Genomic DNA, 27,457 nt, shown 5'->3' with positions numbered 1-27,457 from the left:
TGCAGTGTTATGTTTCCATCACCCCACAATGGTGGTCTCTAGACTTCGAAGATGAGGGTTCCCTTCATGTAACCTTGGCCTACGATATGAGTGGGAGAAATAAGGAATTGGAGGACTTTTACCGAAGCTATATAGGAACGGAATGGGAGGTTATTCGCCGGGCTATGGTTACAGGACCAGAAGGGAGAGCAGAGTATGTTGAGATCCCCTCAGAGTTGTGGAAGGAAGCACCTGTTACAGGTTACATCCCTCGGGGTGCTGCAAAAACAATAGGATGGGACCCAGGACCCTTTGAAATAAAGGGAGCCCCACATATCACCTGGGAGGTGAATTACCCGTACCATGCGAAAGATTTAGGACCCATGGTAAAACAGACAGTCGAACAAGCTGATTCAAATAACCGACAGAAACAGACCCTGTCATGCGGTCGGACTATTCTGTTTTACCAGACACCAAGGGTTAACAGGGCACAATTGCGCCACCATGTGGGCAATGAAAAACCAGAATATGTTAATCCGCAAGTGTGGGCGGAGGATCCCACACAGGTGGGATGCGTTAAAATGATTCCTATTCATATTGCCCTGCAGGAAAATGTTGTATTACCCTCTATTCGACAATATCCACTAAAGCAACAGGCGATACCAAGCATTGACAAATTGATCGCTGGGTTGTTAAAACAAGGGATTTTGATTAAATGTCAGTCCCCGTGTAACACGCCGATACTGGCAGTTCCAAAGCCAGGCAAGCCAGACCAGTACAGATTAGTACAGGATTTGCGATCAATCAATGCCATTGTACAGCCACTCCACGCGCTAGTGCCCAATCCAGCTCATATTCTGGCTCAAGTTCCTGCAACAGCCAAAGTCTTTGCAGTAGTCGATCTTCAACACGCCTTTTTCGCCTTACCGCTAGACCCATCAAGTCAGTACCTTTTTGCCTTCACTTACAAGGGACAGCAATATACTTGGACCCGACTGCCACAAGGCTTTGTTAACTCCCCAACATTATTTTCTAGATGCTTACAGGAACAATTACAGACCTTGACTTTGAAACAAGGGTCTGAACTAGTCCAGTATGTGGATGATCTGTTGATAGCCAGCCCTGATGAGCAGAGTAACCGAAAAGACACTGCCCAATTGCTAAATCACTTATCCTCGCTAGGGTACATAGTATCCCAGTCGAAAGTACTGGTGGGCCAACAGAGGGTTAAGTTTCTTGGAGTTATGCTCTCAGCAACTGAGCGGAGCCTAGAAAGAAGCAGGATTGAACCAATCTGTCAATTCCCTGTGCCTCGAACTGCAAAGGAGGTCCGGCAGTGGATGGGAATGGTAAACTATTGCAGACAGTGGATCCCTAACATTGCTTTGGACACTAAATTATTAACGCCATACACCAGCATAGAGGGTGAATTTCAACTAGATTCTGATGCCTTGGGAGCATTTGAGAGATTAAAGGAAGCTTTGTCACAAGCACCCGCATTGGGGAGACCCTTGTATGACAGACCCTTTCAGTTGTACTGTACTATCCTCGCTGATTGCTCGACTGCTGTTTTGACTCAAAAACATGGCGACAAGCATAGACCGGTGGCGTACTACTCTTCAAAGTTAGATCCAGTAGCACTAGGACATCCAGTTTGTACTCAGATTTTAACGGCCATTTACAATAGCCTACAGTCGGCGGCTAATCTGACTTTACAACAGGACATTACTGTATACAGTTCACACTCGGTAACTGCATTATTAGGACAGCTGCAGACTCAACATCTTACCATGGCTCGACAGAATAAGTATGAGATATATCTGCTTAATAATCCTAGACTGCGATTTAAACATTGTACTACTATCAACCCAGCATGTTTTCTCACAGAACCACCCATGGAACAGACTGATCCAGGACATGATTGTTTATCTTTAATTAAGGAAGACACTTCTGTCAGAGATGATCTATCTGATGTCCCAATAAAAGATCCGGACATAACTATGTACGTGGATGGGAGTGCCTCTATTGGTTCCTTTGGAGAGAAACTTTCTGGATATGCAATAGTGGACCAGGACGGTAAAACTGTCGAATCTGCTGCTTTTGAGTTTCCATATTCTGCCCAGCAAGCGGAGCTGTTTGCATTGATAAGAGCTTGTGTCCTCGGGAAAGACCAAAGGGTTAATGTCTATACAGATTCGAGATATGCTTTCGGGGTAGTTCACGACTTTGGACAGTTATGGAAAAACAGAGGGTTTCTGACTTCTGTCGGTACGCAGATTTCCCATCAGAAGTTAGTTTCAGATTTGTTACAAGCCCTTATGCTACCAAGACAGATCTCGGTTATAAAGTGCCCCGCCCACACGACAGGACAGACCCCAGTAGATATAGGGAATAGATATGCTGATCAGGAAGCTAAGGAAGTGTCCCAGACACAGAGGGTGGTTGTCCCTAGAATGATGAGTCAGACTAAAAGCTCAAAACAGAGCAAGTCTCCCTCTGAAAAGCCAATGCCAACCATCCAAGATGTCATTAAATTACAGGAGGACGCTCCTGACTGTGATAAACAATTGTGGAAACAACTTGGTTGTACTTATGACTGTGTATCTAAATTATGGGTTACCCCTGTGGGGCAGACCTGTATGTCAGATAAATTAGCATTATGGGTTATTGAATGTGTACACTTTGCAACTCATTGTGGTGCCAAAGCTGTTAGTGGTACGCTGCTGGCCACTTGGTGGCATCCTAGGTTGCAAGCCCTAGCTCAGAGCATCAGCAGTCGTTGTCTCATTTGTCAACAATACAACCCTGGGAAGGGAGTGCCTTGCGAATGGGGAAAGACCCCTTTGCCGGAAGGTCCCTTTGAGACCCTCCAGATGGACTACATTGAGTTGGAAAGATGTCAGGGTTATAAATATGTCCTAGTTATTGTTGATGTATTTAGTAAATGGATAGAGGCCTATCCGACAACAGATAACAAAGCCTCCACTGTTGTAAAAGTTCTGATGAAAGAGATCATCCCGAGATACGGAATCCCAAATCAATTGAGTTCAGATAACGGCCCTCATTTTGTGGGTCAGGTGAACAAGGAATTCTGCACCCAAATGGGCATTAAACAACAGTTACACTGTGCCTACAGGCCACAGGCCGCTGGGTTGGTCGAACGAGCTAATCAGACTTTGAAAAATAAACTGGCTAAACTGCAGGCAGAGACTGGTACTACTTGGCTTAAACTTCTTCCTATAGCCTTATTTCAGATACGTACTACTCCGGCTGGGGTAGCACGGTTAAGTCCTGCTGAAATTATATACGGGAGACCCCTCAAGACCCCGTGGAATCAAAACGTTCCGAAAACTGTCCACTTTCACCACATGACGACAGAAATGACTAACTATATTCTGTCATTAACTAAGGCATTGAGAAGCCTCCACTCTCGGGTACGAGCTGCCTACGTCGAACTTCCTCCTATCGCCAGTCCATCTAAAATTGAACCGGGAACGTACGTGTTAATCAGGAATTGGACAAGGAAAGGACTGGAACCTCGTTGGGAGGGGCCCTATCAGATTCTACTCACCACCCCTACCGCTGTGAAGGTAGAGGGGAAGAGTGCTTGGGTTCACCTCCACCACTGTAAAACTATCAGTCCCATGTCTCAAACTTAAAATGCTAACTTTTCTTTTCTTCTAAGAAATCTTCCCTATATAGGTATCGTGACCAGCTATGAAAGTCTTCCCTTGGATCTTCTGCCTTGAACTCTTGCTGACCCTGGGAGTAACCAAAGAGAGAACATGTCGACGGGACCAGCCTAAGCGCATACACCACTTATGCAAAGGAGACGTACTTCGATGCAACGATAATGACCCAGACGGATTCGGAAGGTGGAACATCACCCGGATAGATGGATGTGCCGGGCTCCTGAGGCAGCCCCACCGCTCGATAGAGTTTGGAATATCGCATGGAGGAATACCTTGTTATTGGACTGAGTGCAAATATGATTATGTTTGTAAACGTGAAGGGGAAAAGACCTCTGAGTTGTGTGAACAAGAGAGAGATACACAGAGGTACGATCGGTACCTGAGATTTAACCAAGGGAGAAAGCGTAATGGGTTAGCCCCCATAGAGATTTTTAACTATCCAAGATTAGGGGGTTCTCTGCTACAGAGACGAAAGAGAGATCTCCAACTCCAAAAGCGCGAACTGCACGTTAACACCTTCCTGTACATGAGTTATGTGTATGCCAAACGGCAGGGTATCTCTAGCTGTTGGGTGTGTTCTCACATTCCTATCCATTCCAAGGGAGGTATCCCTTTAAAGCCGATTCCCTTTATGTCCCATGAATCTGCGGAATGGGTCATTAGACGAAACAATTCGGGAAATGCGATAGGAACCCCGGAAACAATAGAATGGGCATCAGCGGGGTATAGTCTTAATGAGTTTAGAGGATGGTACCAGCCTAATTACAATCAAGCCCATAAGCCCCCGTTCTTGCTCTTGACCAATACGTCTAGACCAAACGGGACGGTATGTTGGAATAAGAATGCCCCAAATAATGGCCCTTTTATGGGACATAGTGATTGCAGCACCACCCACTATTGGCTACCGCCCATAGTCAACCTGACTACCCAGGGCATGTTCCAGGGCCAATGGGCCCCAACGCTTAATAAAACCAGTGGGTTGCTGTGGAATCACCTTGACTCTCAGCCTCTTATATATATGGCTAAAAAGGGAAATTTAACTGCATATAATGGTACGTATTTCATATGCGGCCATAAGGCATACCCATGGTTGCCTCAGAACTGGATCGGGTCCTGTTATTTAGGATATGTAGTACCCCATGTTCATCACTTGCCTTCCCTAGCGGATCATTACCAATATAGGTCTAAAAGGGAAATTACAGAAACGGAGCGATATTTCGCTATTTTGTTCCCTGGGTATGGGGTAGCCAGGACAATTAAGGAAATTCGGCAGATGGCTTCGGTATTAGAAGAAGTAGCTAATGACACCGCAGTGGCACTGAAGGATACAAATGCAGAAATGATAGCCATTCGGACAATGGCCTTGCAGAATCGCATGGCTTTAGACTACCTGTTAGCCGCAAAAGGGGGAACCTGTGCACTGATTGGATCAGAATGCTGCACCTACATACCAGATAACTCAGAAAATATAACTAATCTGGTTGAGCATATACAGAAAGCCGTAACAAAATTACACCAGACCCTGGGAGAAGGTTGGTTAGAATGGCTCCTCAGTGGCTCATGGGGATCGTACTTGATGCATGGATTAGTTATTCTAATTGTAGCAATACTTACTTTTGGCCTGATCGTTGCTTGCGTTAAAATCTGCTGTAAGGCGGCAATGGAACAGATTCGTGTATGAGACTCTGCTTAGGCAGAACTGATTAGTAAACAAGGGTTGGTTATCATTAAATGATAAAAGGGGGGAATGAGAATCCCTACGTGGTCAGTTTTTAGTAAAATATTAAAATGCCTATGTGGCAAAGAAGCAGAATGCAAAATGGTTAGAAAGGGTTAATTAGTTAGTAACTGAGATTGATACAAGTGGCCTGGCCCTCCTGCTGGGCCATATGGTTGCTTAGTCAGCAGGCCTGCATTGTCTTATCAATGATAGGTCTTTGATGTGAGTCAAGGACTGGTCTGAATGTCTCCATGTTTATGGCAGATCAATATAGGGAACGAGCTTAGCCAAAGTTGAAAGACATTCCAGGTTGGGAGATAAGGAATAGAAGGAACAGGGAAGAACCTTCCAAGTTGGAAAGTGAGGAAGTAACCCCTTTGATGTCTAATAGCAACATGGTCAGCACATGGATTGTCTATGATTGGCCGGAAATAATGTAACCCCGCATGGCAGCCTGTGCCCGGCTTATGATTGGTGTTGACTTTTGTGTTAATGATGTTCCAACCTCTATGGATTTGTATAAAGGTATGAGTTTTTGTCTTTGTCTTTGTCTCTCCTTATTCTGTTAGAATCGTTCGGATTCTCTCAGGAATCTGAATTGAAGCTACAGACTAAGATCTGCTATTAAAGTTGTTTGAACTTTACGGTGTACTCGAATCAGTTCTTGCTGAACCAGACTGAGGGGAAAGAATCCGGTTCGTCAAGGCCAGGTGACCAAAAGCCTGGTCAAAGAAATAGGTTTCAAGGACCATCTTAAAAGAGGAGAGACGCAGAGATTAAGGGAGAGAATTCCAGAGCTTAGGGCCTAGGCAGCTGAAGGTACGCACTCCAATGGTGGAGCGATTAAAATCAGGGATGCATAAGAGGCAAGAAGTAGAGGAGTGCAGAGATTTCGGAGTGTTGTAGGGCTGGAGGAGGTTACAGAGATAGGGAGGGGAGAGGCCAGGAAGGGATTTCAAAACAAGGATGAGAATTTTAAAATCGAGGTGTTTCCAGACCGGGAGCCAATGTAGGTCAGCGACCACAGGGGTGATGGGTGAGCGGGACTTGGTGCAAGTTAGGATACAGCAGAGTTTTGGATGAACTCAAGTTTGTGGAGAGTGGACGATGGGAGGCCAGCCAGGAGAGCATGGGAATAGTTCATTCTGGAGCTAACAAAGCCACGGATGAGGGTTTCAGCAGCAGATGAGCTGAGACAGGGTCGGAGACAAGCGATGTTACGGAGGTGGAAGTAGGCGGTCTTGCTGATGGAGCTGATATGTGGTCGGAAACTCATCTCAGGGTCAAATAGGACGCCCAGGTTGCGCATAATCTGATTCAGCCTCAGACTGTGGCCAGGGAGAGCGATAGAGTCAGTGGCTAGGGAATGGAGTTTTCGACGGGGACCAAAGACAATGGCTTTGGTCTTCCCAATATTTCGTTGGAGGAAATTTTTGCTCATCCAGTACTGGATGTCAGACAAGCAATGTGACAAATGAGAGACAGTGGAGGGGTCGAGAGAGGTGGTTGTGAGGTAGAGCTGGGTGTCGTCACTGTACATGTGGAATCTGACGTCGTGTTTTCGGATGATGTCACTGAGGGGCAGCATGTCGATGAGAAATAGAAGGGAGACAAGGATAGATCCTTGGGGGACTCCAGAGGTAACGGTGCAGGAGTGGAAATAGAAGCCATTTCAGGGATAGTTTACCATTGTTAAAGTCACATAGGATGTCATTTGTGACTTTGATAAGTACCATTTCAGTACTGTGGCAGGGGCAGAAACCTGACTGGAGGGATTCAAACATGGAGTTGTGGGAAAGATGGGCACAGATTTGGGAGGCAACAACATGTTCAAGGACTTTAGAGAGGAAAGGGAGGCTGGAGATGGGGCGGTAGTTTGCAAGGACAGATGGGTCGAGGGTGGGTTTTTACGGAGGGATGTGACGACGGCAGATTTGAAGGGGAGGGGGACAGTACCTGAGGCGAGGGAACCATTAAAAGTATCAGCTACCATGGAAGTCAGGAAGGGAAGTTGGGTGGTCAGCAGTTTCGTGGGAATAGGGTCGAGGGAGCAGGAGGTGGGTCTCATGGTCAAGATGTGAGGGGGGCAAGATTGGAGAGGGCATGAGGGGAGAAACTAGAGAAAGATGCGAGTTCAGGGCTAGGACATGGGAGAACCGTAGGGGAAGTTTGCCTTGGTGAGCTCGGAGGAAAGGAGGGAAGTGGCAGAGGCAGTTGAACGGAAGGTCTCAATCTTAGCGACAAAGAAGTCCATGAGCTCCTCGCACTTTTCATTGGAGGTGAGGCTGGAGGGGGCAGGGGAGACGGTTTTAAGTGGAGAAGAGAAGACGAAGGTTATCTTTGCATTCCAGGATGATCCTGGAATAGTGAGCAGTTTTGGCAGAGGAGAGCAGGACCCGATAGTGCTTTCTGTGTTCCAGCCAGATCTGGCCATGAATGGCTAAACCTGTTGTCCGCATACAATTCTGCGTCCCATGGACTTAAGGGAGTGGAAATGAGGACCATACCAGGGGGAATAACCAGGGTGACAGAGAGTAATGGTTTTAATGGGGACAAAGACATTAAAGGTGGAGGTGAGGGTGTGATTGAGCAGATCCGTAGCTGCAGAAATGTTGTGGTGAATGGAGGGCCAAAAGCTAGACAGTTGGAAATCTGAAAGTGCCGTTGTAAGTGACCTGGGGGAGAGTTTATTCCAGGGGCAGACACAGAAGGAAGTGGGGGTGGGAGGGGGAAGGGGGATGTGGGTGGAGAGGGATACAAAGAAGTGATTAGGGATGGCCTTATCCGTGATTGACACGATGGGAGTAGAGATGCCACATGAAATGACAAGGTCGAGGGGGTGGCCATGAATATAGGTTGGGGAGTTTATATGGAGGGTGAGATTAAAAGAGGATAGGAGGGCAGTGAATTCGGAGGAGAGAGAACATGATGAGTTGAGTTGAAGGTTGAAATCGCTAAGGATGAGAAGTCGTTCGGTGTAGAGGCTGAGGGAGGAAAGCAGTGAAGATATCGCGGTGAGAAACTTGGCATGGTACTTGGGTGGGCATTAGAGAACGAGGATTTTAGAGGAGAGGCAAGAGGGGTGGAACAAGGTGAAATGCTCAAAGGGGGAGAAGGTGCCAGAGGAGTAAGAGGACAGACCTCCAAGGTGTGATTTGGTGATAAGGGCCACACCACCACTGTGACAGTCTGGGCGGGGCAAGTGGTGGAAGATATAGCCAGGCGGGGAGGCTTCATTAAGGGGGAAGGTATCCCTACAGCCCGTCAGCCAGGTTTCCGTCAAGGCCATGATGTTGCGCAATCATCCACAATAAGCTCATGGATGGCAAGGGCCTTGTTCACAAGTGAATGTATATTCTGGAGGGAGAGGCGGAGAGGGGCAGTGATAGCTGGCCCGCTTGCAGAGTCCACAGGGTCAGCGCTGGGAGGGGTGAGTGGGACGGGAAGGAGATTGGCAAGATTAGCCCCTAGTGGGGCGCACTGGGAAGGAAAGTCGGTGAGAGAGTAGGATGGGGCAGTTGGGGTTGCTCCTCGTAAGGAGGCAGCGACGAGTGCCTCTATGGATCCTTTGGAGGATACCAAGGGAGGCACGGAGGGAAGTTGTAGGCTGATCTAAGAGGGAATCAATCCTGGGATGGTGGCAGGAGAGTAGAGAGGTCGAGGGGTGTTGAAGGGTTGGGGTAGGGATTTGGTGGGGCAGAGTACCCGAGAGGATGGATGTAAAAGATCTCTTGGCACTCTTTCAAAGAGCAAGGGGAGTTCTCCCCGATGTCTTAGCCAATATTTATCCCTCACCCAACATCACCAACAGATTATCTGGTCATTATCTTATTGCTGTTTGTGAGACCTTGCAGTGTGCAATTTGGCTGCGGCGTTTCCGACATGACAACACTGACGACACTTCAAAAAGTACTTCATTGGCTTTTTGGGACACCCTGAGGTCATGAAAGGTACTGTATAAATGCAAGTTCTTTTTCTTTTATTGCAAATGACTGATTTTCTTTCCGTTTCATAAAAGCTAGTAGACATTCTGTGACACTGTACACGGGCAGGACATTTATTTGTTTAAATCTTGATCATGATAGTGGTGTTCGTGGGTGATTTTGTTTTTACAATTTTCCTTTAGAATACTGTAACTGATTATATCGGCATTAGCAACATTAAATGTTGCCAAAATGCATAGTGATTGAGCACATGAAATACACTGAAGATTTAATTTGTAGTTTTCGGAAAGCAGCTTGGGCAGTGTTACTGAAAAATTATTTTAATATTGGTTGGTGTGATTGGAATGCAATTTAATTTTTATGTTTACAGCTTTGAGGCCGAGTGTGAGGGAAGCTATGGAATGAGCAGATGAATTGAATGTGTGAGATTTAATGAATTTAGAACTGGTACCGCCTTATATATATATTTAATTGTTGGTTGGGGGTGTCACTGAATTAATTATTATTATTTTAATGTTTGTGATATATGATGAGGGGTGATAATCAAATTTAATATTTGGAAATGTCAGATTTTGATGTAGAGTAAGTAAGGGATTATGGAGAAGATGAATGATACCATAGAAGAGTGTGTGAATTAATTTGGAGATAGAATGTTTTATTTACTTAAGCATGAGCAGCTGGTCAGGGAAGATTACACAATAATTGATTTTTAACTTGGCTTGCTGCGGTTGAGAGATGTCAGTATTTCTTTGAGATGGAGGAGGGTGTGGGAGCAGGGTATGTAGAGATGCAGTGTTGAGAGAGTTAATCTTGAATTTAACACAAACAAGATATTCGATCTTTTATTTGGCAATTTTTTTCTGAACCTTTCTGAGAATTTGGAGAAATAGCCAATAATTAGAGTCTCTGCCTCGGAAATATCTGACGCTGAGCTGTTTATCTCTCACCTGCCCTATGGTTTTACATCTTTCCACGAGCCTTTTGGGGGAGAGATTTCCAGATTTCTACTACCCTTTGTGCGAAGAAGTGGTTCCTGATTTCACTCCTGAACAGCCTTGCTCTGATGTCAAGATTGTACCCCTTATTCTGTACTCCCCCACCAGAGGAAATAGTTTATCCATATCTACTCTATCAAATCCTTTGAACATTTTAAACACCTGAATTAGATCACCCTCAACCTTCTAAACTCGAGGGAATACAAGCTAAGTTTATGCAATCTGTAGACAGACAGACCGACCGACCTCAGGACGTCCCAAATATTGGCCAGGACATCGGGAAGAACACCCCTGCTCTTCTTCGAAATAGTGACCGTGGGATTGTTCACGCCCACCTGAGAGGGCAGACGGGGCTTTGGTTTAACTTCCAAAAGACGGCACCTCCGTGCTCCCTCGGTACGACACTGGAATGTCAGCCTAGATTATGTGCTCGAGTCTCTGGAGTGGGACTTGACCCCACAACCTCTAACTAAGAGGTGAGATTGTTATCAAAAGAGCCAAGGCTGACATCTATCTTAAGTCCTATTATTTTCTGTTACCATTTTTTAAAAAACTTGTATCCATTCCAATAATTTCCTCCCCTTGACTAATTTTTAGATTCCCTTGTACAGCTAGTATTTCATTCTCTTCCTCTAATGTGAAATTGGTTACAAAGTAATAATCTGTTTCCATTCAAGGGTCCATTATGCAATAGTAAGGGTCGCTGCCCTTTTCTCTGCTCCTTCAGGATGGGGAAGGAAAGGGGGTAAGCAGGGGGAGATACACAACATCTCTATCAACCTGTGAAAAGGGAAGAGATAGATTAACACTCAGGACAAAGACCGTGGCCAAGGATCTAATCCGAATCATTAATCTGCACATCCAGATGTTGATTTTTTTTTAATTCATTCATGGGATGAGGGCATTGTTGGCAAGGCCAGCATTTATTACCCAACCCTAATTGCCCTTCAGAAGGTGGTGGTGAGCCGCCTTCTTGAACCGCTGCAGTCGGTGTGGTGAAGGTACTCCCAACAGCGCTGTTAGGTGGATACATCACGGGTTAGATACAGAATAAAGCTCCCTCTACACTGTCCCATCAAATACTCCCAGGGCAGGTACAGCACAGGTTAGATACAGAGTAAAGCTCCCTCTGCACTGTCCCATCAAACATTCCCAGGGCAGGTACAGCACAGGTTAGATACAGAGTAAAGCTCAGAGTGGAACCTGATGAAGAAGATCCAGGTTTCAGAACATCAACGGATTAACAACTGTTAAAGTAGCACAGGAAGGAACTTGGCACAGAATTGTTAACCAGTGTTGTTTCATCTGTCATTGATTTGTACGTTTCTTCAATATATTTTTTAAAACTCCAACTTTCAGATTTGTGCAAATATATTGAACACAATACATTGAGATTACTGGATTCTAGAAACCCCACCACTGGAAACAACCTGCTTCTATCTATCCCATCCCATCTTTCATCATTTTAAACATTTCTATCATATCGCCCTGGAATATGTGTTGAACATGAGAAGGATGAGTTCTAACAGAAAGGACACAAAGTCAGAATGGGCCTGAGACCGAGCCACCAACCTTTCTGGTCAGGAATGCACGTGTCTTGTTCGACTTCCTGTCCTCCCAATCTGTTATACAACCACAACTGGCTGCCTCAGTGATTATTAGCTATAAACCACATGCACTCTCTGCTTCACACACTTTGTAACCATTATCTCTGGGTCCCTCACAGTGAGGAAGAAAACTGCAAGAAGAGTGTGTTCTGGACTCCTTTCTTATCCAGTACATAAGAAGCCCAACAAGAGAGGAAGCACTACTGGATCTAGTGATCTAGTAATGGGACCTGAACCAGAGCAGATAAAAGAAGTAAATATCGGGGAACATCTAACGTAATAAGGTTTAAGATAAAGATTGAGAAAGACATAAGTAAGACAAAGACCAAAGACCAATGCAATAGATTGGAAAAAAGCTAATTTTGAGAGGATGAGAATGGAACTAGGGAAGGTAAACTGGAAAAAATGTTGACAGACGAAGAGATAGAACAGTGGGAAATATTTTTAAAATGTGATCAATAAAGTTCAGGAGAAATATATTCTGCGATAAAACAAGAACAAACTAGCCAATAATAAAACACCATGGATGAATAAAGAGATCAGGGCAAAATTGATACTGAAGAAAAAGGCATACACTAAGTACATCGACGATAAAGGAAGGATGACAAAAGGGAACACGAAGAGGTTAGGAAAGAAGTCAAAAAAAAAATTAGGAAAGCAAAGACGAACTATGAAATTAAATTATCAAGGAATATAAAAAGACAAAAGAAAAATCAGGATAGGGATAGGACCACTAAGCGATGCACAAGATAAACGCACAGGTGATGACAGAGCAGAAATATTGAACAGATACTTTGCCTCAGCATTTACCAGGGAGGCTAACAAGATGGACACGATATTAGAAAAAGAGATCAAAAAAGATATAAAGACATTTAAGATAGAAAGGAGGAAGATAATTGGTAAACTAATCATACTTAGAGAGGATAAAACCCCTGGTCCGGATGGATTGCATCTGCGCAAATTAAAAGTTAGGAAAGAGATAGCAGAGGCACTATTTTAATATATAAAAATTCATTAGAAAAGGGAATAGTGCCAGAGGACTGCAGACAGCTAATCTGATTCCTATATTTAAAAAGGGAAATAGAACAAGTCCAGGGAACTATAAACCAGTTAGCTTAATGTTGGCAGTAGGAAAGATAATGGAATCTTTACTCAAAGATGTAATAGAAGAACATCTAGAAACAGAAAATATAATAAAGAGTAGTCAACATGAATTCCAAAAGGGAAGGTCACGTTTGACCAACCTTCTTGAGTTATTTGAAGAAGTAACAGAAAGAGCAGACAAGGGTAATGTAGTAGATGTAATATATTTTGCATTTTCAAAAGGCCTTCAATAAGATAGACTCCTCGCTAAGGTCAGAGCATGTGGCATCAGGGGACAGGTAACAGAATGGCTAGCAAGCTGGCTACAAAACAGAAAAGAGAGTAGGGGTTAAGGGTAGCTATTCAGACTGGCAAAAGATGGGAAATAGTGTTCCACAGGGATTGGCGCTGGGACCACTGTTGTTTACAATTTACATTAACAATTTGAACTCGGGAATCGGAAGTACAATTTCAAAATCGGGTGGTATAATTAATACTGAGGAGGACTGCAACAGAATACAAGACATTATTAAATTTGCAGAATGGGCGTGTAATTGGCAAATGAATTTCAATATAGATAAGTGTGAGGTGGTGCATTTTAGTACGAAGAATAAGGAGGCTGTATGCTCCTTGCATAATAAGAGTCTAAATAGGGTAGAGGAGCAAAGGGATCTAGGGGTACAGATACACAAATCTCTAAAAGTAGCATTGCGGGTTAATAAGGCCATAAAAAAGCAAACAAAGCACTGGGGTTCATTTCTAGAGGGATAGAATTGAAAAGCAGACAGGTTATGTAAAACTTGTATTGAACCTTGGATAGACCATACTTGAAGTATTGTGTACAGTTCTGGTCTCCATCTTATAAAAAGGTTATAGAGGCACTGGAGAAGGTGCAAAAAAGATTTACAAGGATGATACCAGAACTGAGAGGTTATACCGATCAGGAAAGCTTGAACAGGCTGAGGCTCTTTTCTCTCGAAAAGAGAAGGTTGAGGGATGACCTGATAGAGGTCTTTAAGATTATGAAAGAGTTTTTTTGATAGGGTAGACATAGAGAAGTTTTCACTTGTGGGAGAGACCAAAATTATGGCTCATAAATATAAGATAGTCACCAATAAATCCAATAGGGAATTCAGGAGAAACGTCTTTACCCAGAGAGTGGTTAGAATGTAGTTGAGGCGAATAGCATAGATGCATTTAAGTGGATGCTGGATCAACACATGAGGGTGAAAGGAATTGAAGGTTAAGCTGATAAGGTTAGATGAAGTAGAGTGGAAGGAGGCTCGTGTGGAGCATGAACACCGGCATGGATCAGTTGGGCCAAACGGCCTGTTTCCGTGATGTAGATTCCATGTAAATCCAGGTAAAAGAGGAGCCCTTCCTTCCCAACCTGCGTGCTTTACTCTGAAATCTTTACTGTTCAAATAAAGTATCTCCTTTCGAGCTTTTATGAAGGTTTCTTTGGATGAGCTTTCTTCCCCACTCGCGGTCCATGAGGCCAATCTGCATAAACAGAGACATCAGAGTGACTATTGACAACGTAGCTGACTTGCACAATCGGTGACATCACAGTGACTATTGACATCGCGGCCGACCTGCTTCATTAGTGACATCACAATTACTATTGACATCGTGGCTGACCTGCATCATAGGTGACATCACAATCACTATTGACATCGCGGCCGAACTACATCATCAGTGACATCACAGTGGCCATTGATATCGCGGCCGACTTACATCATCAGTGACATCACAGTGGCAATTGATATCGCGGCCCACCTCCATCGTCGGTGACATCACAATCACTATTGACATCGTGGCTGACCTGCATCATCGGTGACATCACAGTGACTACTGACATCGCGGCCAACTTGCATCATCAGTGACATCATAGTGACTATTGACAACATGGCTGACTTGCACAATCGGTGACATCGCAGTGACGATTGACATCACGGCCGACCTGCATTATCGGTGACATCACAATCACTTGACATCTCGCCTGATCTGCATCATCGGTGACATCACAATCACTATTGACATCTCGCCTGACCTGCATCATTGGTGACATCACAATCACTGTTGACAATGCAGCCGATCTGCATCATTGGTGACATCACAATCACTACTGACATCACAACATCGCCATGCATTGTGCTATTGACACGGCACAATTTAGGATTAGTGGTTATTAGAGGTTCGTGTTTTGGGTTAGGATTGGGGTTCGTGTTTTGGGTTAGGATTGGGGTTCGTGTTTTGGGTTAGGATTGGGGTTAGTGTTTAGGATTAGGATTGGGGCTAGTGTTTAGGGTTAGGATTGGGGTTAGTGTTTAGGGTTAGGATTGGGGCTTGTGTTGAGAGTTAGGATTGGGGTTAGTGTTTAGGGTTAGGATTGGGGTTAGTGTTTAGGGTTAGGATTGGGGCTTGTGTTGAGAGTTAGGATTGGGGTTAGTGGTTAGGGTTAGAAACCACTATTGACAACACCATTGTCACTAGATATGTCCATTTTCATTTCATGTTTTTTTTACCTCTCAGGCGAGTCACAAAACTGCCTCACAAGTTGTCCATTCAAGGATCCTTCTTTCCAGCCTGAGCCCCATTTCCTCCCTTCTTTCACTTCTCTACATTCCTCACTGAAAAAGACAACACGGACATTAGCCTTTGGAATTTTGGCACAAGACCAGGTGTTGCACTGGTTACAATCAATCATTGGCCTGCCCACGAAGGGCTTCTGACAATAACACATCACCAGGCCCCACCAGTCGCCATCTGATTCCACTGTCATATCTTCACTCTTTCACCTTCACTGGAGCTGTTTTCACCACCATGGCCATTCCCCACACTGAGGCGTGCTGATTCCCATTTTATAGTCTGAGTGTAAGCGGTCCTGGATTTAGTCTCTAGGGGGCTTCATTTTAGCACCCGCTATCAGGTGCGTTCCTGGCGGGGGGGCTCTGAAAATCGGGGAATCCCGGAGCGGGTCCGGAGCCCGGCTCCAACCCGCCCATTTCTGGGTTCCCCACAGACGCGACAACGTGCGCGCGCAGCCCCCGCATGTGGGACTCCCGCAGGCAATTAAAGCCAGCGGGGTGTCACTTAAGACTATTAACATTGTTATTTCAGGTCATTAACAGACTTGATTAAGGTAATGTGTGAGGAGGGGTGGGATTTTAGAGACAACTGGGACTGTTTCCCATACTGGGGGAACAGTCCCAGTTGAAATGAACGTGTTGCAGCTGTCAGCCTGTGGCAGCTGCAAAGGTCCATTTGACAGGAGGCGGGGGGAGACCCTCACTCATTGCAGAAGGCCACTCTGTCACTTGGGACAAAGTTTGGCCTCCACCACCCTCCTCCTAAGAAGAAAACTCACCAACTTGCACACTTACCCCGGGGTCCAGAGACATGTACCTACCTTGCGGACCCCCTCAGATGTACATCATCCTGATGGGGGCCACCGTGGCTGCAGTCATGACCTTCTCGGAGGGCGAACAGCATCACCAGCCTCGCCGTCCACCTCTGACACGTGGAGCTCCACAACAGAGTGCTGTGACACATCCACCTGCACAGCAGGGGGGGAGGGCAACCACAGAGAGAGATGCGTCGCAGAGGGCACTACCCTCGCCACAGGGTCCACAGACGGAGGCTCAACTTCCTGGACCTCTCTGAGCAGCAGTGCACACAAAGGCTCAGAGTCATTCGACATGTAGTCGTGGACATCTGCAGCCTCCTTCATGCCGAGCGGCTCCCGGTTGGCCCGAGCACCATCTTCTTACCTGTCGCTGTCAAAGTCACCACTGCCCTCAACAACTTCTCCTCCGCATCCTTCCAGGGTGCCACCGGGGACATCACCAACGTCTCTCAGTCGTCTGCACAAAAGAGCCCTGCAAATACACCTACACCAACTCTGCAGTGACACAATGGGTGTCATCAGTTGTGGGTCTTCATTGTGATCCTCAGGAAAGGGCATTATTGCACAAACCAGACAAGATTCGCAAAGATGTGGCAGTAGTGGTGACAATATAATATGTAATGTGAGTTGGTCAGAAATTCAATACAAGTAAAAACCATGACAAACCCTCAAACACCCTTGTGCATCCCCTTCATGCTCACGACACGTTTGCCTTACACTGCCTACTGCACATATGTGATGCCTGCCCTGTGGCTGCAACACAGGTAGTGGCAGGTTGAGTGAGGCTGACTGTGAAACAGATGCATGAGAGGGTGAGTATGAGATAGAGCCATGAGATTGAATGAGGATTGGGTTGAGTGGTAGTGGCGGGATGAGTACTGGCGAGGTGAGTAAGTGCAGGTAAGATGAGGATGAGGTTTGAGTGGGTATGAGGGGTGATGTGACAGAGTAGTGTTGGTAGTGCAGGAGATGTGGGATGGGGCCAGTGATGTGGCAGATGGAGTGTTGGGGAATGAGTAAGTGTACTCACTTCAGCTGACCTACTTAGGTCATTGCAGCGCCTCCTGCACTGTATGCAGGTAGGCAATAGGTTGGTGGTGCAGGTGACCTCCTCTGCCACCTCGAGCCAGGCCTTCCTGGTGGCAGAGGCAGGCCGCTTCCTCCCGCCCGCCGAGGGGAAGATCTCTGTCCTCCCCCTCCTCCTATCTAATGATACCTGGAGTGAGGCATCATTAAACTGGGAGCAGCCTTCCCCCTGGGCTGCTCCATGCTGTAATTTTTGTGATTTGTTGCAGCATCTGTCAGTGGAGGACTGCCACTTTAAATAGAGCTCCTCCAGATGACAGAGCTTACTGCGCATGCGCAGTCCCCCGACGCGCAGATCAGCAGTGGGGAACCCGGAAGACCAGGTAAGTGAATCCAATTAGGCTGCGATCGCGCGGGGGGCGCGTTACCCACACGCCCAATAGCCCCCCCACCGCCGCGAACCCGCAGCCCTGGTAACATCGAGCCCTCGGTGTGAGCGATTGCTTGATGTGGTCTCTCGATGTAAGCAATCCCTGGATTTGGTCTCCTGGTGTCAGCGATCCCTGGATTTGGCCTCTCGGTGTCAGCGATCCCTGGATTTGGCCTCTCGATGTAAGCGGTTCCTGGATTTGGTGTCCTGGTGTAAGCACTCCCTGAATTTGGTCTCTCGCTGTAAGCGATCCCTGGATTGGGACTCTCAGCCATCCCTGGGTTTGGTTTCAGAGAGTAAGCTCGCTGTCACCACCTCCTCATGCCAGTCCTTTCACTCAACCAGCCTTTCATCTTTTTTTTCAGCTCTTTCCTTTTGTTCAGCCTTCGTGTTTTGCTCCTTTTTTTAATGGGTGGGGGGCGGAAGGAGAGCGAGACCTTCCCCGTCGAACAATCCCCGTCTCTGCTTTTCCATTTCCCTGCTCCACCTTTTTATTACCAGATAAATCTCATGTGAAACGGTGTTCAAGTGCGACGCCCCGCTGCAGAGAGTGAGTGAAGGCGGACTGAAGAACGGGCGCGAGCCGAGCGTTCAAAACCCAACGGGAAAAGCGCGAGCGGCCGCGGAGAGCGGGAAAAAAAGTGACGCTGTGATTGGTCGGATCAGTGGGCGGGAAGTGTTTGGCGTTCAAAACCCAACGGGAAAAGCGCGAGCGGGCGGCGGGGGGAGGTGTGAACGGAACTCAACAGCGTTGCGGCAAGAAGCGCGGGCCCGGTAAACCCCTCAGAGCCCCGGGAAAGGGGCTTTGGAAAGTTAGAGCGCTCTCCATTCAGCTGTCACGGTTTCAGGAGACACTCGGGAAAATTTCCCGATAGCAAGTCCGCCTCTCAGGGGAAGGAGGGGAGAAGTCTGCGGGCCTGATCCCGCTCGCGGACCCTGATGTTTGACCATCCCTTGTTCCTCACCTGCAATTGCAATGCGCACCAATTCCTTCAGTCAATCTTTTTTTAATTCATTCATGGGATGTGGGCGTTGCTGGCAAGGCCTGCATTTATTGCCCATCCCTAATTGCCCTTGAGAAGGTGGTGGTGAGCCACCTTCTTGAACCGCTGCAGTCCGTGTGGTGAAGGTTCTCCCACAGTGCTGTTCGGTGGAGAGTTCCAGGATTTTGACCCAGCGATGATGAAAGAACAGCCGATATATTTCCATGATGTGGAGATGCCGGTGATGGACTGGGGTGGACAAATGTAAGGAATCTTACAACACCAGGTTATAGTCCAACAAATTTATTTTAAAATCACAAGCTTTCGGAGATTATCTCCTTCGTCAGATGATTGAATCATCTGACGAAGGAGATAATCTCCGAAAGCTTGTGATTTTAAAATAAATTTGTTGGACTATAACCTGGTGTTGTAAGATATATTTCCAAGTTGGGATGGTGTGTGACTTGGAGGGGAATGTGCAGGTGATGTTGTTCCCATGTGCCTGCTGCCCTTGTCCTTCTAGGTGGTAGAGGTTGCGGGTTTGGGAGGTTCTGTCGAAGAAGCCTTGGCGAGTTGCTGCGGTGCATCTTGTAGAAAGTACACACTGCAGATACAGTGCGTCGGTGGTGGAGGTAATGAATGTTTAAGGTGGTGGACACTGTGCCAATCAAGTGGGCTGCTTTGTCGTGGATGGTGTCGAGCTTCTTGAGTGTTGTTGCCTCTGCACTCATCCAGGCAAGTTCAACACGTTGTCCCCCGCTCACGCTTGCCGATCCAGCCAATCACAGCATCGCTTTTTTCCCGCTCTGTCCGGCTGCTTTTCCCGTTATGCCGCTTGATGCAGGTCACTCGCTGCCCGAATTGGAAGTTTCCCATCCCCGTATAAGAACTTTTGCGAGCTTAAAATTTTAGGATTAACAGAAACTTTATTTCTGACTGTGCTGCATGGAACTCCCAGGCCCAACCAACCCGCCATGGCCTGTGCTAATTTGGCTGGACTGGTGCGGTGCTGCGCAGTGTGTCCCTGGGTTAGGTTAGGGAGAGGGAACATTGGCCATGGTCCCTGCTCCAGATCACTGTCCAGCGGGCCCTGCAGGAAATAATACGTGTGTGGACATCTGATGAGGAGAGGATCAGGCTCGGCTAAATGGTCAACTGTCCTGCTGACACTTGCTGCCTTGGCTCACGTGGAGTGGCTGGGAGCCAAGGGCTCACTGGGAAGAGCAGGAGGTCACTTAAAAAAGTTGCTTTTTAAATTAAATAATATAGAAATTTGAAATGTTAAAAATCTTTTTTTTTAAAAAACCCACAACAACCTTCATCCATCAGATGGAGCTCTGAAGCTTGGCAACGCTCGGAAGCATTGAGTGGGATGTGACAGGCAAGGTGTGACTTCTGAACTGGGCATTTAACGTTGAAGCAGACACAACTGAAGTGTGAGGTCATCCACTTTGGATACAAGAATGACAAATCGGAATATCTTTTAAAAGGCAAGAGACTAGGAGCTGCGGATCACTAAAAGCTGGTGCACAGCTACAAAAAGCAATCAAAAAAGGCTAATGAAAAGTTGGCCTTTATCTCAAGGGGGCTGGAATACATCGGGGAGGAAGTTATGCTTCAGTTGTACAGAGCCTTGGTTAGACCACATCTGCAGCACTGCGTTCAGTTCTGGGCACCTCACCTCAGAAAGGATATATTGGCCTTGGAGGGGGTGCAGCGCAGATTCATCGGTGTTGGAAATATATTTTTGTTATAATAAGGACAGATGCTGTTGACCTTTATCTATGTGCCAAGAATGGGCTCTAGACACAGAGTCAAACACTTGCACGTTTATTTTCGTCGGTCGTCCACCTCATTTTTTGCAGTGAGTTCTTCGATGACTGACGAGAACTATTTCTGTTGGGAATGAGCATATGCAGATTGAACAGTGGATCCCCGGATACACCAGGTTGGGAATCTTGATTTTTCGAGCCAGACTTCCTCAGCTGGCATTCACATTCAGCATCAACATGCGACGGGCCTTCGTGGATGGTTTTTCATCCATGCTTTCTTTTCTTGAGCAAGTTGTTCCCACTTACGGGCGTCTATTTGCACTGTCTTAGAGTCGCTTTTAAACAGCCTTTATGTCTTGCTGCCCACCACAAAATCACTTCCCAGTTGTCAATGCACCACAAAAGATCTTCAGGATTCGTTTGTCAGACATTCGCACCAGATGGCCTGATCATGGTAGCTGTGCCTTCATGATCAGAGCATCTATGCTTGACAGACATACTCACAGCCAACACAAGGCGATGCTTTGCTGCAGAAGATCACGTCAGTCGTCGAGCTCAGCTTTCTTGATCCCTTCCTGCTGCTTCCTCTTCTAACCTCGTGTTACAATCTCGCCAGTTTCGTATCTAACCATATTATTTTCACATGATATTGATGCACCTTATACCGGTTCTCACCAGTCTTTATCAAGATATTCCAGGCTCTTTCAACATCTATCACCCAAGGCATTCTTTCTGAAGGCTGTGCTCCCATGGTTAGCAGGTGTTTAGGTGCTAGTGAAGCATAGAATGTATTCTATTGTGCTTTGCTACAGGTAGATAAACAGTGATTAGAGTTAGGTCAAAATGTAAACATGTGTTGCCTGACCTAGAAAGCAGGCTGCTTCTGACCTCAGAACTTTGCAGCCTCTGTACCATCAGCTAACGGCTGCAGACATTAATTCTGAGCTTTTTTTTTAGAACTTAATATAAAATGGATTCCTTTACTAGCACTCCATCTGATCTCTAATACCGGGGCTTAAAGGGTTAAATTCTGAGGACAGATTGAATCAACTTGGCTTATATTACCATCAGTTTGGAAGGTTCAGGGGTGATCAAATTGACATCCTGAAAATGATAAAGGGATTTGATAGGGTACATTTGCTCTGGTGAGGTATCCAGAACAAGGGGACATAATAAAATTAGAGTCAGGCCATTTAGGAGTGAAATCGAGAAGCATTTTTCACACAAAAGGTAGTGGAAATCTGGAACTAAATCCTCTAAAAGACTGTGGATGCTGGGGGCCAATTGAAACTTTCGAGACTGCGATAGATTTTTACTGGGTAAGGGTATCAAGGGACATGGATCAGAGGCGGGTAAATGGAATGGAGGTGCAGATCAAACATGATTTGATTGAATGATGGAACAGACTAGAGGGGCTGAATGACCTACTCCTGTTCTTTTGTTCAAATGTTGGACCAAGTGTGGAGATTTACAGAGGAAACACTGTTTGAATAGGACTTTTGAACAGAACGTGCGACACGTACTTTTACATTTTTTTTAAAGGCTTTGCAAGAATCCATGGTGTGGCATTGTACGTACACGTTGAAAGTGTGTATCAATCCTGCACATCATTGGCTGAAATAATCTCTCTGTTAAGTTAACCATGTTCATCTGCACTATGTTCTTTCTCGAAGAAATGACAGTGCAAATTTTTAGAGGAACATCCTTTGTAATCACATAGAATCATAGAATGATACAGCACATAAGGCAGCATTCAGCCCATCGTGCCTGTGCCGGCTCTTTGAAAGAGCTATCCAATCAGTCCCACTCCGGCTGCTCTTTCCCCATAGCCCTGCAATTTCTTATTTTTCAAATATTTATCCAATTCCCTTTTGAAAGTTACCATTGAATCTGCTTCCACCACCTTTTCAGCAGTGCATTCCAAATCATAACAACTCGCTGCGTAAAAAAAATTCTCATCCATCCCCTGGCTTTTTTGCCAATTACCTTAAAATATGTGTTCTGATTTTATGATCTGTATCAGTGAAGTATATTCTGCTGCTTGTAAAATCTTACAGGTTCATTCTTATGTTGTGTAACCTGTCGAAATATGATTGATGTTTTCTGAGTAATTCCTGGAACTGTTTGATTGACAGCAAAATGGGCCATTCACAGAGAGTGCTGGTGACAACCACTGTCCTTCCTACTTTCCAAGAGAAGCAAAGATTGCTGACTGAATTTTGCGATTTGAAAGTAAAAATAAAGCCACGTGTTTATCGCCTGTTCCAGATAGGCAGAGACAGAACCTCAGACTAAATTTATTTATGCAGTCGTGGTATTTATTCATTTATCTGAAGAATTTATTTATTTTCCAGGAACTAATCACAAATTCAATCTTTGCAGAGATTCGCAAACTAATGCTGCCAAATCTGGGACCCCCAATCCCCAAATCTGCTAGACCCATACCATACTACCAGTCTCCCCACACTCACCATCACCATCGCAACCGCCAACAGGCCCCAGGAATTTACAAGTGCGACAAATGCCAGATTCCCCCCGCTGCCAAATTCTAGCACTGCCACCTCAATGCTGACTTTTTAAAAATTCATTCATAGGATGTGGGCGTCACTGGCGAGGCCAGCATTTATTGCCCATCCCTAATTGCCCTTGAGAAGGTGGTGGTGAGCCGCCTTCCTGAACCGCTGCAGTCCATGTGGCGATGGATCTTCCACAGTGCTGTTCGGAAAGGAGTTCCAGGATTTCCAGCGACGATGAAGGAACGGCGATATATTTCCAAGTCGGGATGGTGTGCGACTTGGAGGGGAACGTGCAGGTGGTCTTGTTCCCATGTGCCTGCTGCTCTTGTTCTTCCAGGTGGTAGAGGTCGCGGGTTTGGGAGGAGCTGTCGAAGAAGCCGTGGCAAGTTGCTGCAGTGCATCCTGTGGATGGTACACACTGCAGCCACTGTGCGCCGGTGGTGAGGGGAGTGAATGTTTAGGATGGTGGATGGGGTGCCAATCAAGCGGGCTGCTTTGTCCTGGATGGTGTCGTGCTTTTTGAGTGCTGTTGGAGCTGCATTCATCCAAGCAAGTGGAGAGTATTCCATCACACTCCTGACTTGTGCCTTGAGATGGTGGAAAGGCTTTGGGGAGTCAGGAGGTGAGTCACTTGCCACAGAATACCCAGCCTCTGACCTGCTCTCGTAGCCACAGTATTTATATGGCTGGTCCAGTTAAGTTTCTGGTCAATTGTGACCCCCAGGATGTTGATGGTGGGGGATTCGGTGATGGTAATGCCGTTGAATGTCAAGGAGAGGTGGTTGGACTCTCTCTTGTTGGAGATGGTCATTGCCTGGCACTTATCTGGCGCGAATATTACTTGCCACTTATGAGCCCAAGCCTGGATGTTGTCCAGGTCTTGCTGCATGCGGGATCGGACTGCTTCATTATTTGAGGGGTTGCGAATGGAACTGAACACTGTGCAATCATCAGCGAACATCCCCATTTCTGACCTTATGATGGAGGGAAGGTCATTGATGAAGCAGCTGAAGATCGTTGGGCCTAGGACACTGCCCTGAGGAACTCCTGCAGCAATGCCCTGGGGCTGAGATGATTGGCCTCCAACAACCACTACCATCTTCCTTTGTCCTCGGGATGACTCCAGCCACTGTTGATTCCGAGTTGATGAGAATCAATCAGAGAACCAGGGACTAAGTAGTGAGACATTAGCAGTAAGGAAACTGCTCAAGAATGTTTAATGGTATTCTACCAGTGTTCATCCAAAGAGTATCGAGATGTTAACAAGGTGCCAAAATATGTTTAGAAATGTGTTGTCCAATACAATAGCCAGTAGCCATATGTGGCTAATTGGAAATCCCGTGAGGCTAACTGCATTTTTAACAAATTGGCTGGTTGGTTTAAAAGCTCACTCAGTAATAGAAGGCTTGAGGGCAGTGACTAGTGGAGCTCAGCAGGATTCTGTTCTGGGTCTTCTGTTTACAATGGCCCGGAACTTGGGGAAGGGAATGTATATCATGAGGTCCAGCTAATATTCAATAATGAGAGTAAATAAGCTGAACAAATATCAAGGATTCCAGTTTGTACAAGTTTGGCAAAGCAGATATCATAGTCTATAAGGGCATCTTCAGGGAGGGCGGTGGGGTGGGCGCGGAGAACAGCACTTCTGATCCCTATGAAGGACCTCTCCTTCCATGAATTTCTTGTATTTACTTCAATGTGACCCTCTTTAATCACCTTTACCATTCTTTTAATCCTTTTCAGAATAATAACAAGCTTCCCAACCAACATTGCTCAGCTGTGCAAACCAAGAGTTCAATCCCCAGTCTCTGCTGAGTCAGTGGATCACAGTCAAGGCCTCAGTGCAAGGCAGCCGGGGCGGGAAGTGGAATATCATCCAAGGTACCTACTGCTAATCCCTAGTGCTGCATGCTGGAAAGTGCGTCCATGTGGGGGTCTTGTGAGGACAGGATTGGGCTCATAATGCCCCCCACCGCCCCATCACCCCAAAGTTGTTTAACCCATCAGCACTGTCTAAGATCACAGGGTGAGGTACCAGATCAATGACTAGTGAGAGTCGACATCTTCATGGCAGGACAACAGAAAATTAGAAGGAGAACTTTAACAAAAAACTCTGATATTCTCTGAATGATGTGCAGTGAATTAATGGGTGGGGTGTAAAACTGGCATTCCACTCAATCCCATGGGTTTCCCACCCGCAAGTTAGGTTAAAATTACCCCCATGGTGTCCAAGGCTAACCGTTGCGTGCCTTTCTAAATGACAGTTTATACTGGTCCCTCAGATTTGATTTCAATAATTTGTCCACCACCGACGTTAGACAGACTGGCCTGTAATTACTCGGTCTATCCTTTTCTCTCTTTTTGAACAACGATACAACGTTGGCAGTCCTCCAATCCTCCGTCACCACGCCTGTTGCCAGGGAGGATTGGAAAATGATGGTCAGAGCCTCCGGTGTTTCCTCCCTTGCTTCTCTTAACAGTCTGGGATACATTTCATCCGGGCCTGGTGATTTATCTACTTTCAAATATGCTAAACCCCTTAATATTTCCTCTCTCACTATGTTTATCCCATCCAATATTTCACACTTCTCCTCCTCAACTACAATCTCTGCATGGTCCACCTCTTTTGTGAAGACAGACGCAAAGTATTCATTAAGCACCATACCCACATCTTCCGCCTCCACACATAGGTTTCCTTTTTGGTCTCCAATGGGCCCTACTCCTTCGTAATCCTCTTGCTCTTTATATATTTATAAAACATTTTTGGGTTTTCCTTAATTTTACTTGCCAGTATTTTTTCACACCCTCTCTTTGCTTTCCTAATTTCCTTTTTAATTTCACCCCTGCACTTTTTATACTCCTCTAGGCTTTCTGCAATATTGAACTCTCGGTGTCTGACATAAGCTTCCTTTTTTTGCCTTATCTAACCCTGCATGCTCCTTGACATCCAGGAAGCTCTAGATTTGGTAGTCCCACCCTTTTTCTTTGCGAGAACATGTTTACTCTGAACCCCTTGAATCTCCCCCTTCGATGCCTCCCACTGCTCTGACACTTACTTACCTTCAAGTAGCTGTTTCCAGTCCACTTTTATTAAATCACTTCTCAGCTTAGTAAAATTGGCCTATCCCCAATTTAGAACTTTTACTCCTGTTCTATCTTTGTCCTTTTCCATAACGACGCGAAATCTAACTGAATTATGATCACTATCACCAAAATGCTCTCCCACTGATACTCCTTCCACCTGCCCAGCTTCATTCTCTAAAATTAGATCACGAACCACACCCCCTCTTAATGGACTTGCTAGATACTGGCTAAAAAAGTTCTCCTGAATGCAATTTAAGAATTCTGCGCCGTCTATACTTTTTACACTGATTGTATCCCAGTTACTATTAGGGTAGTTGAAATCCCCTACTATTACTGCTCTATTGTTTTTGCACTTCTCAGAAATTTGCCTGCATATTTGCTCTTCTATCTGCCTCTGACTGTTTGGGGGTCGATAGTACACACCCAGCAGTGTAACTGCCCCTTTTTTGTTCTTTAGCTCAACCCATTTGGCCTCATTTGATGATCCTTCTAACATGTCATCCCTCCCCACAGCAGTAATTGTTTCTTTAAGCAATATTGCCACCTCCCCCTCCTTTTTTATCCCTCTCTCTATCTCGTCTGAAAACCCTGTAACCAGGAACATTGAGCCACTATTCCTGCCCCTGTTTAAGCCATTTTCAGTAACAGCTATGATATCATACTGCCACGTGTCTATCTGTGCCCTCAACTCATCTGCCTTATTCACGAGACTCCATGCACTGATGTACATAATTAGGTTCTGCCAAACTCCTCTGTTGTCTAACCTTTGTTTCCTCTGCCTTCCAAATTCCCTTGCTAATTTTCTGCCTTCCATTTCCAGCTCTGCTTCTGTCCTTTCTTAATCTATGATCAGGTTCCCATCCCAATGCCAAACTAGTTCAAACCCTCCCCAACAGCACTAGTAAACCTCCCCGCGAAGATTGGTCCCGGCCCTATTGAGGTGCAACCCTTTCAGCTTGTACAGGTCCCACCTCCCCCAGAACCAGCCCCAATGCCCCAGGAATCTAAAGCCCTCCCTCATGCACCATCTTTCCAACCACGCATTCATCTGCACTATCCTCCTATTTCTAAACTCACTAGCATGTGGCACCAGGAGTAATCCAGAGATTTCTGCCTTTGAGGTCCTGCTTATCAATTTCTTTCCTCGCTCCTTAAAATCTGCCTGCAGGACCTCATCACCCTTTCTACCTATGTCATTGCTACCGATATGGACCACG

This window comes from Heptranchias perlo, chromosome 35 (genome assembly GCF_035084215.1).
Source record: "Heptranchias perlo isolate sHepPer1 chromosome 35, sHepPer1.hap1, whole genome shotgun sequence".
NCBI classification, from domain to species: Eukaryota; Metazoa; Chordata; class Chondrichthyes; order Hexanchiformes; family Hexanchidae; genus Heptranchias; species Heptranchias perlo.
The sequence above is the reverse complement of the archived record's forward strand: the minus strand, read 5'-3'. Positions refer to the sequence as shown.